This window comes from Prionailurus bengalensis, chromosome B1 (genome assembly GCF_016509475.1).
Source record: "Prionailurus bengalensis isolate Pbe53 chromosome B1, Fcat_Pben_1.1_paternal_pri, whole genome shotgun sequence".
NCBI lineage: Eukaryota > Metazoa > Chordata > Mammalia > Carnivora > Felidae > Prionailurus > Prionailurus bengalensis.
Window position 1 is genome coordinate 31,716,182 of NC_057344.1, and position 15,733 is coordinate 31,731,914.

Genomic DNA, 15,733 nt, shown 5'->3' on the forward strand with positions numbered 1-15,733 from the left:
TAGCCTGTGGTTCCCATGGTGGGGTTACCACAGCACGTGCGGGAGACCTTGTTCTGAGATGGCCTTTGTCAACCTGGATGCAATGAGGGTGGATGGAGGGTAATCTTAGCCATCCTGTGGAGGGATCCTTCCTGAGAATGAAGCAACGTTAAGGACAGCATGTCTATTCCCTTGTGCTTCCGATTTTGCCGGTAGACAAATGCCCTGTCTTCCCCTCAAGCCAGACTTGTCTGACACTTTCCACCCGAGCAGCGCTCCCACCTCTTCCTTCCAAGAAACACACACAAGAGACTTTCACGAAGTGGAATCCGTCGTATGCCACGTTTCACCTAACGATAAAGTTTGGGCAGATGTTTTCATCAGATCCCTGGCCGGTCGGCCAACCTGCCAACTCTTCCCCCAGCAGCTAAGCTAAAAGAAATTTTAGTGTAGGGGCGCCTGAGTGGCTCAGTCGGTTAAGCGGCCGACTTTGGCTCAGGTCACGATCTCACGGTCCGTGCGTTCGAGCCCCATGTCGGGCTCTGTGCTGACACCTCGGAGCCTGGAGCCTATTTCAGATTCTGTGTCTCCCTCTTTCTCTCTCCTCCTCTGCTCGTGTTTTGTCTCTTTCTTCTCAAAATAAGTAAATAAATAAATGTTAAAAAAAAAAAAAGAAATTTTAGTGTAGACCCTCATCATTGCTTGCCTGGATTGCTATAGTCTGTCATCTTTTTCTTTCTTGGTTCCTCCACCATCCTGCCACTTTCCTCCCAAACCTACTGATTTCATCACTGGTGACCTAGGCTCTATAGAAGAAATTCCAAGCCCTCCAGCGTGTCATTCAACAATTCAAGGAATCTCACTCCAATGTCTCTCTGCGTTGTCTGCCATGTTTTTAGACTGTCCCACCTACTTTCAACCTGCTCCCTGTTTTGGGAAATGCAGTTCTGTCTAAAATGATCGGTCTGTTCGTGGGCTCACTCAGGAGCCAGTTCCTACCCCCTTCTGCGACCTGGCTTGCTCTCTAGAAGCTGGAAAAGGCAAATCCTCTCTTTCCCAGACTTGCCGCTACAGAGAGTCATGTGACCCGGTTCTGGCCAACGAGACGTAAGGGGAAATCCATGGGGAGGTTTCCGGAAGTTTTTGCTTTCCCGAGAAAAGGGGCAAACACAGCTGTCACTCTTATTTTCATCTTTCTCCCATGCATGTGGACACAATGCCTGGGCTGCTGTAGCCAACCTGTGACTATGACTAAAGGGACAAGAGAATTCCAGAAACTTTGGCCCTGACATTGTTGAGCTAATGTGTCATCTTCAGTGCCGAACTCTGGACTTACTTGTTATAACTATATAATGTAGGTCTCATATATATACATATATATATGTACATATATATATATACACACACACACACATATATACATATATATACACATATATATACACATATGTGTATACATATAATATTATTATTTTTAAACCACTGTGAGTTAAGCATTCTGTTGCTTGCAGCTGAGGACATTTCTCACCGATACATTGGTAAGCCGTTCAACTTTCTAGGTCTTTCTAGTTAAACTGTTGCTTATTTTAGGAGACGTAGTCCCAGACTTCCTGATCAGACTATGACTTCCTCCTGCAAGCACCCATGACATCGGGCCCTTGTCTGAGTTGCAGTACACCCCAGGTTGGGACGAGTCGCCACCTTCCTGCGGCGGACTAGGAGTTCTCATCTTAGGCTTACGTGTATCTGCCCAAGGCAGTCCGGCACCCAGCAGCGTGGCCTGTACAGAGTAGGGGCTCCAGACATGCAGGACAAGTGGAGGCTTTTGTTCACAGGAGCTCCTCCCTGTATCGTAGCCACTGGCCAGGTTTCTCATCCTTTTGAGAGCTGACCCACCTCCCTGGCTCACGTCCACGTTCTGTCTGGGCAGATGTGCTCTGTAAGTCAGTCCCTCCAGCAGATACTTGTGTGTTTTCACGTACAAGACGCTGCTCTATGCTCTGCGCTGGAGAAAAAGAAAGGAAGGCCGAGTCTTGTGCTTTAAGGGACACCTTAATAAGGGAGTTAATGTTTCTCTCGGAATGTGTCCTAAATAACAATGTAGCCGGGCAGGGGGGCAGGGGGTGGAAGGAATACATATTTGTTCACAATAGCCGGTCTCATCCCTGGCTGCGTGTTAGAATGAGCTGGGAGCTTTGAAAACAGGCACACGCCCAGGCACTCTCCCGGGAGAGCCTGATTAGAGAGAGCGAGCACGAGGGGGGGAGGGGTAGAGAGAGGGGGAGACACAGAATCCGAAGCAGGCTCCAGGCTCCGAGCTGCCAGCACAGGGCCTGACGTGGGGCTCGAACCCACGAACCATGAGCTCATGACCCAAGCGGAAGTCGGACGCCCAACAGACTCAGCCACCCAGGTGCCCCACATTATCTAATTTTCTAAAGTTCCCTAGGTCATTCTAATAACCAGTCAGGGTTGAGAGCCACTGATTTAAAAGAAGGAGAGGTCTGGAGAACCTGGGGGGCTCAGTCAGTTAAGCACCAGACTCTGGGTTTCTGTTCAGGTCATGGTCTCACGGTTCGTGGGATCGAGCCCCGAGCCGGCCTCTGCACTGGTGGTGTGGAGCCTGCTTGGGATTCTCTCTCTCTCCCTCTCTCTCTCTGCCTCTACCTTGCTTATGCACATCGTCTCTTTCTCTCTCAAAATAAATAAATAAACATTTAAAAAATTATAAAAGGAGAGATGTCGACTGGGAAGGCATCTGGGAGGCTGTCATCTCTGGGCTAATCCTTGAAATATAGGGGCAAGTTGGACAGCATGGAGCAGGGGTATCTGAGGAGTGAGGAAGGAATGAAGTGTCACTCTTGCTATCAGCCAGGCAATCAGAGTAGTTGCGAAAGAGAGTTCTAACTGGTCAGTACTGGGAGATGAAACTAGAAATATGAGTGGGTCTGTCTGGGAAGGGCCTTGAATGCCAGACCAAAAAGTTTAGACTATTCTGAAGGCAAGGATCACCATTTTGATGGTGACTTTTACTTTTTTTAATTTATTTTATTTTTGAAAGAGAGAGAGAGAGAAACCCAAGCAGACTCCATGTTCACTGCTGAGCCTGATGCAGGCCTCGAGCCCACGAACCGTGAGATCATGACCTGAGCCGAGACCAAGAGTTGAACACTTAACTGACTGAGCCACCCAGGTGCCCCAAAGGATGGTGATTTTTGTGCTAAGAAAGTACCACGATCAAAGAGAAATTTAAGGGGCGTCTGGATGGTTCAGTTGGTTAAGTGTCTGACTCTTGATCTGTACTCGGTTCATGATCTCACGGTTCGTGAGTTCTAGACCCGTGTAGGGCTCCACACTAACAATATTGCGCCTGCTGGGGATCCGCCCTCTCCCTCTCTTTGCCCCTCCCCTGCTCGTGCTCTCTCACTGTCTCTCAAAAGTTTAAACTTAAAAAAAAAAAAAAAAAAGAGAGAAATTTAAGAAGAAACTCTGCATGAAGGAGGAATACAGGTTACACTGATTATTAAACAATGATACGGTCTGTTCGGATAATTGCGCTCAAGCTAACACACTCACCAGTGAGGTTGCCTGTGGACCTGAGGTGCTCCCAGGTTAAGCCTCCCTCCCACAGCTTCCACTGGCAGATCTTGCCCAGTCCAGACATTTTCAGACCTCAGCGATGTTTTGAATAGAAACCCAGGTTTCTTCGGAGTTCCTTGTTATCAGCCTTCATGTTTCTTTCATCCTTACCTCCCTACTGTCTATCATAGCAGAGTCTAGGGTCTGGCAGGTTTCAGGTTCTTAAGAAAGGCTAACAGGAAGGAAGGAAGGAAGGAAGGAAGGAAGGAAGGAAAGAAGGAAGGAAGGAAGGAAGGAAGGAAGGAAGGAAGGAAGGAAGAGGAAGGAAGGAAAGAAGGAAGGAAGGAAGGAAGGAAGGAAAGAAGGAAGGAAGGAAGGAAAACAGGGAGGGAGGGAGGGAGGGAGGAAGGAAGGAAGGAAGGAAGGAAGGAAGGGAGGAAGAAACCAGCCACAAGGTAAGGTCAAGTCCCCATGACTCCGGTAGGCTCAGCTGCAAGGCATGCTGGGATCTCAGAAACAGGGGATGGTGGGAAAATGGAAGAGAAGGCCAGACCCAGTTAGAGCTGCAAGAAACAACTAACCATCGAGCTGGCCTCAGGTGTGCCTGGAAAACTGTACGACAGAACATTCCAAGGGGTGATGAAACACCAGGCATTGATTTAGGCCAGTCGCCAGGGAAGTCCAAACGTGGGAAGGTTGGGAGGGGCCCCACCATGGGAGTCCCCAGGTGGCAGCCACGTTGAAGAACCAGGTGGAAAATGGAACCACAATTCCCAGCTGCTTCGTTGGGCAGGAGGGTCCTGGCCACGGGGAACGGTTCAAGAGCTCACCAGGGTATCAGGTCCAGACCAGACCTGAAGCACCAAACAGAACATGGGGCCACGTCCCCAGTGGAATGACGGGGCCACCACAGCTGGCATTAGGGCGTCCGAGCTGCACCCGGGCCTTGGGCTGGTGGCAGCGGGGATGCAATACAACCCCCCTGAGCGGAGGCTGCAATGAAACCCGTGCTGTATCTGTCATCTTTAGGCGCTAAAGATGTCCAGTGCCAGGGCGCCCGTGAAAAAACAAAACAAAACAAAACAAAACAGCAGTTGTTGGTTTGCTTGGTGGGTTCCAAGCCAGTGACATGAAAACACAAATTTCTGGCCTCCTTTCTCCCCTCTGAAAGCGACATGATGTGACCAATATCCTTTCGCTGCACTTCACGGCTACAGGACCGGCAGGTGTCCGCCTGCCCCTTGTGGATCCCCACCTCGCTGCCCCTGCGCTAATGTGCTCTCTCCAGGGTCCTCCTGCAGCTCCCGGGCGGGGACAGACGCCACGCGGAGGAAACACGCCTACTGCTAGGAAAGAGCCCTGGCCTCGACTCACAAGATCTGAGTTCCAGTCCCGATGTCGTCACTGATTGACCGCGTGCCCTGGAGCACGGGACACGCGAGGGCTCCTGGCATTTCGCCCGCACGCAGGCGAGCTGTTTTCCAGGCTCCCTTCCCGTTGTTGCGCTCTGAGTCTTCCCATCGGTGTGTGAGTACCAGGCCAGGCGAGTGGGGAGTCAGGACAAAAGCAACACGGATGGCCACGTGGGGTTTGTTCGCTACGGGCTGCCACTCCTGCCATCTCGCCCAGTCCTTCTCCGTGCTGCTGTGGTCGCTGTGCTGTGCAACGCACAGGAGGAGGAAGGGGAGGGCAGTTGTTGGGAAACGGTGTCGACACTGAGCGATCCAGCTGCTTTTGTGAAGTAGAGGCCGGTTGCCTGCCCAGAACCCCTGCCAGGCCACTGTGCAGAGGAGCGGGGGGCAGGGCCCCGGCCTGCAGCTCCCCTCGCCTCCGCGACCCCTCCGCCCCCCCCCCCCACCCCACCCCCCCCCCACCCCCCCCACCCCCCACCCCCACCCCCCCCCCCCCCCCCCCCCCCCCCCCCCCCACCCCCCCCCCCCCCCCCCCCAACCCCCCCCCCCCCCCCCCCCCCCCCCACCCACCCCCCCCCCCACCCCCCCCCCCCCCCCCCCCCCCCCCCCCCCCCCCCCCCCCCGCACTGACGACAGGCGCCCGCAGCCACAGACTGATTGATGTGGTTTACAAGGCCGCCCCCCTTGCCTCAAGGTGGGTCAGCTCTACAGTGCAGTTTATGTTCTGGAATCTTCCCCCCGTGGATCAAGCGGAACCTAAACTTTACTTATTTTTTTAATTGAAGGAGCGTTGACAGACAATGTTCCATGTTTCAGGTGTGCCCCTGAGAGATTCCACAAGGCTGTGCTGTGCTGGCCACAGTGGAGCCACCACCGCCTGTCACCACGCAACGCTGTCACAGGACCATTGACTCTGTTCCCTGCGGGACCTTGCATCCCCGTGACTTATTCGTTCCATACCTGGAAGCCTGTATCTCCCCCTCCCCTTCGCCCATTTTGCCCATCCCCCTTCCTCCCTTTCCCTCTGGCAACCACCAGTTGGTTCTCTAAGTTTACGGGTCTGTTTCTCCTTTTGTGTGTGTATTTCAAACCTCAACTCTACTTGAGACTAGATCCTCGCTGCCCCCCCCCCCCCCTTGCCCCTCTGTCCCTTACAGGGCCTTCCTACCAGCGTCGCTTTTAATAGATCACTTTCCCAAGAGTAGCTGTCTCAGGTCCTGCTGCTAGGGACTTGATCCAAGACCGTGTGTTTTTAATAAATAAAAGTAAAATGCCATTGATGAGTAAAACATGGCAAAACACGTATGACAGTATGGGAAATCAACTCCCAGATTCACTTTTTTTTTTTTTTTTAATTTTTTTTTTCAACGTTTATTTATTTTTGGGACAGAGAGAGACAGAGCATGAACGGGGGAGGGGCAGAGAGAGAGGGAGACACAGAATCAGAAACAGGCTCCAGGCTCTGAGCCATCAGCCCAGAGCCTGACACGGGGCTCGAACTCCCGGACCGCGAGACCGTGACCCGGCTGAAGTCGGACGCTTAACCGACTGCGCCACCCAGGCGCCCCCCAGATTCACTTTTTAAAAAGACACAAGAGGTGCGCCTGGGTGGCTCAGTCGGTTAAGCGGCCGACTTCAGCCCAGGTCATGATCTTGCGGTTCACGAGTTTGAGCCCCACGTTGGGCTCTGTGCTGACAGCTCGGAGCCTGGAGCCTGCTTCTGATTCTGTGTCTGCCTCTCTCTCTGCCCCTCCCCTGCTTGCTCTCTGTCTCTCTCTTTCAAAAAAAATAAATAAATAAATAAATAATAAAATAAACATTAAAAAAAAAATAAAAATAAATAACTAAAAAGGAAACAAGAGGGGTACCTGGGTGGCTCATTTGGTCAAGCTTCTGACTCTTGATTTTGGCTCAGGTCATGATCTCATCATGGTTCGTGGGATCGAGCCCCAAGTCAGGCTCTGTGTCGACAGCACGGGGTCTGCTTGGGATTCTCTCTCTCCTTCTTCTCTGTCCCTCTTCCATTTGCGTGTGTTCTCTCTCTCAAAATAAACATTTTTCGAAAAGAAAAGAAAAAAAGAAAAATCTGCAATGAGTCTGGGGGGGGAGGGAACAAAGACCAGTTTCCTGTTTGCCCTTGGAAGGCAGTAAATGGAGTAGTTTCCTGGGATGGAAACTCCATTTTGCCTGATTCTTTTCCAAGGCATCACGGGGCAGCTGAGAGTTTGCAAGGTCAGGATCACCCATCAATGACTTACCTGGCTCACGCCAGTAACTATATCCTCTTTCGAATGTACCGCTGTTCAAGGCCACAGTACAAGAGGCAGGAGCCCCCTTTAATGAAACTGCAATAGTGAATGTGGTGCTTTTCCTTTTAGAACCCAGACTGATCTGTTAAGAGTCCAATTCAAAAAGGCTACAGAGGCCCAAACTAGCCAAGCTCCCCCACTGTGGGGTGCCCACAGTGGCCACTCATGTTCCAACAGAGGTGACCTGGTGAAAATCTCTCCTGGGCCCCTGCCCTGCTCTCAGGCACATCCTTCAGATTTTCTAGCATGGTGCTTGTTAACAGCACGGGCTCTGGAACCAACACGCCTGAGTTTGATTCCTGGCTCTGCCCCTTGGTGGCAATGTGGCCATGCCTCAGGGTCCGCATCTGTCAGCTCAGGGGCTCATGTGTTACTGAATGCAGCTGAGAACAGTTGTCTGGCACATGGTGACGTTTGATACGTGTTAACTCACTATTATCATAATAAGTCATTGCTCACTCATTTGAGGGCACTTGGGTCTCCTCCGCTAAGTCACTCTATGTATCTGAGCAAAAACATTTAAGCGCTTGAACTCTTTTTTTTTTTTAGATTTTTTTTCAATGTTTTTTATTTATTTTGGGGACAGAGAGAGACAGAGCATGAACGGGGGAGGGGCAGAGAGAGAGGGAGACACAGAATCGGAAACAGGCTCCAGGCTCCGAGCCATCAGCCCAGAGCCTGATGCGGGGCTCGAACTCACGGACCGCGAGATCGTGACCTGGCTGAAGTCGGACGCTAAACCGACTGCGCCACCCAGGCGCCCCTTAAAGCTTGAACTCTTAAACACAAGGTTTGGTAGGATGCCCTCTGAAGTCCTTTCTGGACCTAAAATTCTATGAGTCCAGGAACTCCTGATGTCAACTTTGAACTCAGTTCCAGGTCCTGAACTGTCATTGTAACCAGGATGTTTTCCTCGTTTATCCATGAGACTTGCCATGCTGATAATTTTATTTGTCAACTTGACTGGGCCAAGGGTGCCCCGATATTTGGTTAAATGTGATTCTGGGTATGTCTGCATGGGTGCTCCCGGAGGAGATTAACATATGACTCAGTAGACTGAGTAAAGCAGATTGCCCTCCCCAGTGTGGGTGCGCTTCATCCAATCTGTTGGAGGCCTGAGTACAGGAAGAAGGGAGAATTTACTGTCTCTGCCTATTTTCAAGCCGGTACATTGGTCTTCTGTACTCCGGTTGGAACTTCACCATCTTATTTACAGTAAGACCAAAATATAATAAGATACAACATAAAATAAATGTATTTATGTATCACCCCAGTGCCCAGGACACTGCTGTATTAGTTTGATAGGGTTGCCACGGGGAAAAAAAAAGAAAGAAAAAGCACAGACTGGGTGACGTAAAGAAGAGAAATTTATTTTTCTCACAGTCTGGGGGCTGGAAGTCCATGATCAAGGTGTCAGCAAGGTTGGTTTCTTCTTCCTTTCCCCTTGCTTGTAGATGGCTTTCCTCTCCTGTGTCTTCACATCGTCTCCCCTCTGTGTGTGTCTGCGTCCTGACCTCCTCCTCTTATAAGGACATCAGTCATATTGGATAGCACCCCACTGACCTCATTTTATCTTCATCACCTCTTTAAAGGTTCTATCTAGGGGCGCCTGGGTGGCTCAGTCGGTTAAGCGTCCGACTTCGGCTCAGGTCATGATCTTGCGGTCCGTGAGTTCGAGCCCCGCGTCGGGCTCTGTGCTGACAGCTCAGAGCCTGGAGTCTGTTTCGGATTCTGTGTCTCCCTCTCACTCTGACCCTCCCCCATTCATGCTGTCTCTCCCTGTCTCAAAAATAAATAAACATTAAAAAATTTTTTTAAAAAATAAATAAAGGGTCTATCTCCACATTCAGTCACTTTCTGAGGTGCTGGGGTTAGGGCTTCAACCCTAACCATGTTCAATTCAATATGAATTTTGGGAAAACATACTTCAGCCCATAGCAACTGCATAATATATAGTAGGCACACAACGAGCATGCTGTTGGACAAATGAGAAAGCTACGAGCATATCAAGAGAAAAATAAATGAAGGAAATAAACTGGAAAATCACAAAAGGAAAACTCAAATGGACAGTAAACCCATAAAAATGTCAGTCTCACTGGAATCAAAGAAGCACAAATTAAGACGACACTGAGATACTACCATTGTGCTCATCAAAATGGCCAAAATGAGAAAGAATGGACAATAGCCACTCATAGGACTACAGACATGGGGAAACCAGCCCTTTGCTACCTTTCTGGGGGGAGCGTATTGGAACATACCACGGGCAAGGCAGCTCAGCATCACTTTTCAAAGCATAGCATTCCAGCAGGTGAGCACACAACCTTAAAGAAGTGACCTGAAGGGTAGGTCTTAAGTCAAGTGAAGGAGGAGAGAGGAGAAAATAAGCCAGAGATAACAGTTTGTGTGAAGGCTTGGAAGCCAGAAAGCATAGTGCCTTCAAAGCGGTGGGAGAGTAAGGAAGGGAAGGGCCCCATCATGATGCCCCTCTGAGACCAAGGTCAACGTGAATGTCATTTTCCTCCCCAAATCCCACCTGCCTCAACATCTACATTCACCTCTAGTGCATCACCGTGTTTGATTTTGATGGCAACTTATCATTATCTGAATGGCCTTTATTTATGCAATTTATTTAAATATCTGTCCATATATTTGTTTCTTCCTCCACTCAACAAGAAAAAGAGTAGGTCTTTTTACCAATGGCAGTTGTAAGCCACTGAATGGATTTGAGCAGGTGATATGATCAGATTTGCATTTTATTACTATTTTTTGTGAGAGACAGAGGTCGTGAGTGAGAGACAGAGGTGGGGGGCGGGGAGAGAGAGAGAGAGAAATGGGGCTCATCCAAAGCAGGGCTCGTGGTTTACCTGAAGCGGGGCTCAAGCTCACCCAATGTGGGACTCGAATTCACGAACCATGAGATCATGACCTGAGCCAAAGCCAGGTGCTTAATGACTGAGCCACCTACGTGCCCCAGATTTGCATTTTAGAAAGATCCCCCTGCCCACTGTGTGCAAAATCTTCTGATGAGTGGAGGCAGGGAGGCCATCAGGAGGCTGCTTCATAACCCGACCAAAGATTATAGTGACCAAACCAGTGGAGGAAGAGTAGGGAGAGAGAAAGAAGTAGATGGACACTGGAAAAATATCAGAGTCAGCGTCAATAGACTTACAATACATTTGACCTTGGGAGCGGGGGCAGAGAACAAAGTATGGGTGCCATCTAGTTTTTGGCTGGAGGAGTTGAATGGTTGTAATACATTCCAAGGGAGATCAAGGAGGAAGCATCTGAGGGGAAGAGGTCAATTTCCATCTTAAACACACTGAATTAAAAGTACTATGAGACATCCTCACGGAGAAGTCCCAGGAGGCAACACATATATAGATATTACCTACATAGGCCAAAACTGGAAACCAAAATATAGTTGGGATGAAACTCCCCAAACAGGTTGTTAAGGCTACCTGGGACCTGTTTACCCAGCCACAACCACTAGGGTCCTAAACAGCACAAATCAAGACCGGTCTCACGTGGCCTGCCAGGACACAGGAGATGTTACAGATGCCAACACCATGGAAGGGAGCACTGTCCCTACATAAGGCTGATTCTGAAAGATTTCACAAAGATCTTATGAAGTCCCAGAATTATAATACAGTATCTTTTATAAAGGGTTAAGACCCCCCACATCTTCCCTTCCCCAAACGGTAACCACTTACATCCAAATTGGAGGGGGGGGGGTGGTGCCTGAAAGAAGAGGCAATGTTTTTCTTTGTCGTACGTGTTGAGAAACCTTTTCTCAGCTCGTTGTTGCTCTTTTGACTTTGTGAATGGTTTGCTGTTGTTGTTTGTTGTGGCAGTATAATGGACAGCTCACATTTTACTAGGTTCAGGTGTACAACATAATGATTTGATATTTGTATATATTGCAAAATGATCACGCAAGGAATCTAGTTAACAGCCGTCACCACGCATAGTTACAGAACTCTTTTCTCTTATGAGGAGAATGCTTAAGATCGACTCTCAGCAACTTTTGAATATACGATGCAGTGTTACAACTGTGGTCGCCATGAGGTACGTTATGTCCCCGTGACTTACTTATTTTTTAATTGGAAGTTTGTGCCTTACGATTCTTTTCACCCATGTAACCCCCGCCCCACCATACAACTCTGACCACCACCAATCTGTTCTCTTTACCTATGAGCTTGCGTTTTGCTGTTGTTGTTGTTGAATTCCACATATAAATGAGATTATATGGTATGTGTCTTTGTCTGTCTCACTTATTTCCCTCAGCACGATGCCTTCATGATCCATCCATGTCACAAATGGCAAAATTTCATTCTTCTTAATGGTTGAATAATACTCCATTGCATATATACCACCTTTCCTTTGTCCGTTCATCCATCTATGGACACTTAGTTGCTTCCCTATCTTGGCCATTGTAAACAATGCAGCAATTAACATGGGGGTGCATCCATCTTTTCGAAGTAGTGTGTTCACTTTCTTTGGATAAATACTCAGGAATGGAATTACTGGATCATGTGGTGGTTCTATTTTTAACTATTTGAGGGATCTCCATACCATCTTCCACAGTGGCTGCATCAATTTACTTCCCACCAACAGGGCACGAGGGTTCCCTTTTCTCCACCGTTTATGGTATGTTTCCTACATAAGTATAAATTCTTTCAGTAACCAAAAATAAGTCATCAAGTATTTTCAATAGGATTTTGGAGGCTAAGCCTGGGGCTCCAGGTAGTCAATAAAATCCCCTTTTTGTTAGTTCTTTATGCGTCAGTTCTTAAGATTACTAAAAAACAAAACAAAACAACAGAAAAACGAAATGAGAACTCACAAGGGCAAGATACAACCGGCAGTATCTCAGGCAAAGAACTCCGTTTCTACACAAGCCAGGCTATGGTTCACCGCCCCATTGAATTTAAAAATTCAGTATTGTATTTATTCTAGAGTTAACTGTCGAGGATGCAGGTATTTCTAGGACACTGTGTCCTTTTTTTTTTTTTTAATTTTTTTTTTTAACGTTTTATTTATTTTTGAGACAGGAAGAGACAGAGCATGAACGGGGGAGGGGCAGAGAGAGAAGGAGACACAGAATCGGAAGCAGGCTCCAGGCTCTGAGCCATCAGCCCAGAGCCCGACGTGGGGCTTGAACTCGGACCACGAGATCGTGACCTGAGCCAAAGTCGGACGCCCAACCGACTGAGCCACCCAGGCGCCCCTTTAAATACCTCCCCGGAAAAAAATCTTTCAGGCATCACTCATCAGAACTGTGCAGTTGGTTTAAGTTTTTGGACCATGTGAATGTTGCATTGGATTACGTTTCTCCCACTGAACTGGATAGTAGGATGCTCAGATCCAATTTTTTTTGATGCTTCCTTTAACAAAAAGTATATCTTTCCAAAGCATGAGTTTGGAGAATTCACATTTGCTCTGCTTTAAAGTTTTCTTTTATTTTTTTTATTTGCCTTCCTCCAATTTATCTTTTAATTTTACACTTGTCTTTAACATGGCATATCAAATCCTTATTGAAAGGGGTGGGAAAGATAAGAATGGGGGCCAAAGAGAAAGGCACACATGCACATACACACACAGAGGTAAGGAGCTAATTCTCCCAATACATGCACTCAGCCATCACATTCATCATTTACGTTAGCAAATTACATTTAACTTCCCCATGGGGTTCCTTCATGGACAATTCCCTGAAAACGGTTACATCTTCATTTGCCTTATTTAAAAAGTTTCCCACAGGCTCGGTATCTCTTCAACACGCCTGCTGTGGAAAGTGACTTTTATCTGTATTTCAGAGGGCAACATCGATTCCGGAAGAACTCAATTCCGTGCAGAACTCGAGCCTCCTTGGTATTTTCTGCTTGTTTACCCTAGCTGGCTGCGTTGTGAAGTGTCCGACCGTGTCAGCCTGGTCTCTTACACACGTTCCTTTCCATCCTCACTACGAAGAGACAGATGCTGAGTTTACATGATCACTCACCAACCCGAAGTGTCAGGACCAAAGCAGAGAATTCCCGTCTCCGCTCCCTAGGCTTTTGCCACCACATCACAGTGTATCCTTCTCTCCCAAATCATTCTGATTCTAGTCTCACCGCCATTTAGCAGAAATATACAGTGTATACCTATGTAGTGCTCTATGTCTCTCACCCATGCACACAGACACAACTTTTAACTATGATGCGATGTATAGCTTACTTGGGATACATCATTTCCAGGTCAAAATTAAAAATATGAATCCTGGTCTCCTCACGCCCATTATGATGGCTACTGCAAAAACAAAAACAAAACCCCAAAAACCAAACCAAAAAAACGCAGGGGGGAAACAGAAAATAACAGGTATTGGCAAGGGTGTGTAGAAATTGGAACACGTCTGCACCATTGGTGGGAATGTATATTGGTACAGCTGCAATGGAAAATGCTATGGAAGTTCCTCAAAAAATTCAAAATAGAATTACTGTATGATCCAGCAATCCCACTTCTGGATCGATACCCAAAAGAACTGACGGCAAGTTCTCAAAGAAATTTGTACACCTATGTTCATTTCAGCACTAATCACAATATAGCCTAGAGGTGGTAACAAGCTAAATGTCCATAACCATTTGAATGGATAAAGAAAACGTGCTGTGTGGATAAAGAAGGCATGGTGTATATACACACACAAAATGGACTATTATTCAGTCTTAAAAAAAAAGGGGGGGGGGCGCCTGGGTGGCTCAGTCGGTTAAGCGTCCGACTTCAGCCAGGTCACGATCTCGCGGTATGTGAGTTCGAGCCCCACGTCGGGCTCTGTGCTGACTGCTCAGAGCCTGGAGCCTGTTTCAGATTCTGTGTCTCCCTCTCTCTCTGACCCTCCCCCGTTCATGCTCTGTCTCTCTCTGTCTCAAAAATAAATAAACGTTAAAAAAAATTTAAAAAAAAAAAGGGAAACTGTAATATGCTACAACATGGATGAACCTTGAGGACATTACATTCAGGGAAATAAGCCAGTCACAAAAAGATAATTCCTATATGATTCCACTATTATGAAGTCTCTAGAATAGTCAAATTCATAGAGACGATACAACACATAGAGAAAATACAATAGCAGTTGTAGGAACTGGGGGTGGGGGGAGATGGAGAGACCTTGTTCAATGGGTGTAGAGTTTCAGTTTTGCAAGATGGCAGAGCTCTGGAGATCTGTTGCACAACTATGTGCATGTAGTTAAGGCCACTGAGCCGCACACTTAGAAAAGGTAAGAGGACTCAAAATGGATCACAGACCTAAAATGCAAAACTATAAAACTCACAGAAGATAACATAAGAGAATATCTAGATGACTTTGGGTTTGGTGATGACTTTTTAGATATGACACCAAGGGCATGATCCTTGCAAGAAAGGATTAATAAGCTGGACTTCATTAAAATTAAAATTTTCTGCTCCATGAAAGATAATGTCAACAGAATGAAAAGACGAGCCACAGACCTGAAAAAAAAAATTTTGCAAAAGACACATCTGATAAAGGATGGTTATCTAAAACACACAAAGAACTCTTGAAACTCAACCACAAGAAAACTCCATTTAAAAAATGGGCCAGAGGCCTTAACAAACACCTCACTCAGCAAAGAAGAGGCACAGATGGCAAGTAAGTATATGCAAAGGTGATCCACATCATCCACATCATATGTCGTCAGAGAAATACACATTTAAAGAACAGGAAGTACTTCTACACAATTATTAAAATGGCTGAAATCCACAACCCTGCCAATCCCAAATGCTGAGAAGGATGTGGAGCCCCAGAAACCCTTGCTCACTGCTGGTGGGAATGCACAATGGCACAGCCACCTGGGGGGCAGTTTGTCAGTTTCGCACCAAATGAAACATATTCTTTCCATATGATCCAGCAGTCACAATGCTCAGTGTTTATCCAAAGGAGCTGGAAACTTACACCCACCCAAAAACCTGCACACAGATGTCTCTGCGATTTTGTTCGTAAATGCCAAAACGTGGAAGCAACCAAGATGTCCTTCAGCAGATGAAGAGAGAAACTGTGGTACATTCGGGCAATGGAATATTATTCAGCGACTTTAAAAATGAACTAGGAAGCCACGAAAAGAAGTGAAGGAAACTTGAATGCTTATTACTCAGTGAAAGAAACCAATGCGAAAAAGCTACATACTATATGAGTCCAACCAGATCACATTCCGGAAAAGGCAAAACTAGCGGGATGGTAAAAAGGTGGGTGGGTGCCAGGGGTTGGGAGAGGCAGCAGTGAGTGGGAGGAGCACAGAGGATTTTAAGGCAAGGAAGCTGCTCTCTATGATACTGTAATAATGGTTACATGTCTGTATACATTTGTCCAAACCCACAGAAGGTACAACACTGGATGATAACGACGTGGCAGGACAGGTTTATCAGTTGTAACAAATGAACCCCTCTGAAGGGGGACGCTGATAATGG